This window comes from Mustela lutreola, chromosome 13 (genome assembly GCF_030435805.1).
Source record: "Mustela lutreola isolate mMusLut2 chromosome 13, mMusLut2.pri, whole genome shotgun sequence".
Taxonomy (NCBI): domain Eukaryota; kingdom Metazoa; phylum Chordata; class Mammalia; order Carnivora; family Mustelidae; genus Mustela; species Mustela lutreola.
This window is the reverse complement of record NC_081302.1, coordinates 48,651,361-48,653,811: the sequence shown is the minus strand read 5'-3', so window position 1 is coordinate 48,653,811 and position 2,451 is coordinate 48,651,361. Positions and strand designations below refer to the sequence as shown.

At 34.3% G+C, this 2,451-nt stretch overlaps 1 pseudogene; it reads right to left on the bottom strand.

The window, feature by feature from the left end:
- Positions 1-391: 391 nt before the first annotated feature.
- Positions 392-1,032, bottom strand: LOC131813612 (heterogeneous nuclear ribonucleoprotein H3-like; annotated as a pseudogene).
- Positions 1,033-2,451: the final 1,419 nt, after the last annotated feature.

Sequence of the window (2,451 nt, the reverse complement as noted above, 5' to 3'; positions counted from 1 at the left end):
TCTCTCTCGGTGAAGGAAATAAAATAAAATCCTAAAATTAATTAATTAAGAAATGATTATACAAGACAACTGAGTAAGATTCATCCCTGGGAGGCAAGGATGGTTCAAAATACCCAAATCAATGAATGTGATATACCACATTAACACAATGAAAGCTAAAAATCACACAATCATCTCAATATAGATGCAAAAAATCATTTGAGAAAATAAAACGTCCATTCATGGAATAAAAGAAAAAAAATCTCTCAACAAACAGTATAGAAGTCATGTACCTCAACATAATAAAGGCCATATATGACAAGCTTACAGTTTACATCATACTCAATAGTGAAAGAGAGCTTTTCCTCTAAGATCAGGAACAAAGTAAGGATGCCCTTACTTTGGGGAATCCTTAGTAACCATGCCCATAGAAACTGCCACTGGCTTTACCACCACGGCCATAACCACCCAAGCCATCAGGAGTACCACCATATCTTCCACTTAATTGTTACCCATTCCCATTCTTCCAAAAGATCCATAACCTCCCTGATTATCCATTCCATCTCTGCCATAGCCTCCCATTCCAGAACCTCCCATTCCAGAACAGCCCCCAGGAGTAGAATTCAAGAAGAGTTCAATGTACCGATGTTGCATGTTATTCTTATCATTACACATGGCAGCTAGAGCATCTTCATGTGTCACAAATTCTACATCTACCTCTCCTGTTGCTCCGCCATCAGCTCCAGTATCACTATGCACTCTTAATAGATTTAGTGGTGAGAAGAAATTAGCAATGTCATTTTCAGTTGCATGAAAAGGTAATCCTCTCATATGTACAAAATGACCACCATGAAAACCCGAACTTGCATCACCAGCTCCACCATAGCCATGCCCTCCCATATCTTTTCCATTCATTCTGTCATCAAAGCCATCATTTCTGTAGCCATAATTATTATAGACACCATAGTCATCAAAACCTCCATAACTTCCACACCCAGCTCCACAATAACCCTCTCTTCCTCCTACCAGTCTATCATATGATCCTGGTCACTGGCCCAGCAATCTTCTTGGTGGATCATAAAATCCTTTGATTTTACTCTGCCACTTCTGAAGGTCTCAATATATCTGTGCCCTATTCTTTCCTTGTGTTTCCCCAGAAAGTAAGGGCAAAGTAAAGGCCTGTTCAATATGTAGTACTAGGAGGAATTAGGGAAGAAAAAGAAATAAAAAGCATTCAGATGAGAAATAAAAAAGTAAACTATCTCTGTTTCTAAATGACATCATCTTATATAAAGAAAATACTAAAAAATCCACCAAAACACTGCCAGAACTAATGAATAGATTCAGTAAAATTGCAGCATACAAACTGTCATGAAAAAAATCATTTAAAAATTGATTCCATATATAATAGCATTAAAAAAAAACCTTCAGAATAAACCTAACAAAAAGGAGGAAAAACTCATCCACTAAAAACTATAATATACTGATGAAAGAAATTAAAGAAGACACAAATAAAAGACATTCCTTGCTCATGAATTAGAAAAGTTAATGTTGTTAAAATGTCCACACTATCCAAAGAAATCTATATATTCAATCTATATATTACATCAAACCTCAATGGTACATTTTACAGTAATAGAAAAAAATAGTCCTAAAATTCATATGAAATCAGAAAGTATCACAAATAGCCAAAACAATATTGCAAAAGAACAAAGCTAGAGAATCTCACTTCCTGGTATTAAAATATATATCAAAGCTTCTGTGACTAAAACATAATGGTAATGGCATAGAAACAGACAAATAAACTAATGGAATAGATTATAAAGCCTAAAAATGAATTCAGGTATGCAGAGTTACTTGATCTTCAACAAGGGTAACAAGAATACATAATGGGAAAAGGATAATCTCTGAAACAAATGGTGTTAGGAAAACTGGACATCCACATAAAAAAGAATGAAACTGTATTCTTATCTTACAGCATAAAAAAAATGGATTAAAGACTTAACTGTAAGTCTGAAACTGTGAAACTTGTGTTAAAAAACACAGGGAAACGGCTTCCTGACATTGGTCTTGGCAATAGTTTCTTGGGTATGACATCAAAAACACAGGCAATAAAAAGAAAATAGACAAGTGAGACTGCATCAAACTACTTCTGCATAGCAAAGGAAATAATCAACACAATGAAAAGACAACATTATAAAAACAAGATAAAAATATTGGCAAGGGTGTAGAGAAACTGGAAACTCTATACATTGTTAGTAATATAAAATGGTACAGTCAATATGGAAGACACTATGGAAGTTCTTCAAAAAACTAAAACTAAGCTACTATATGATCCAGCAACCTCATTTCTAAATATATATCCAAAAGAACTGAAATCAGAATCTCAAAGAGATAACTGCATCTCCTTGCTAATTGCATTATTCATAACAGCTATGAAGTAGAAACAACAATGTCCATCAACAGAGCAAT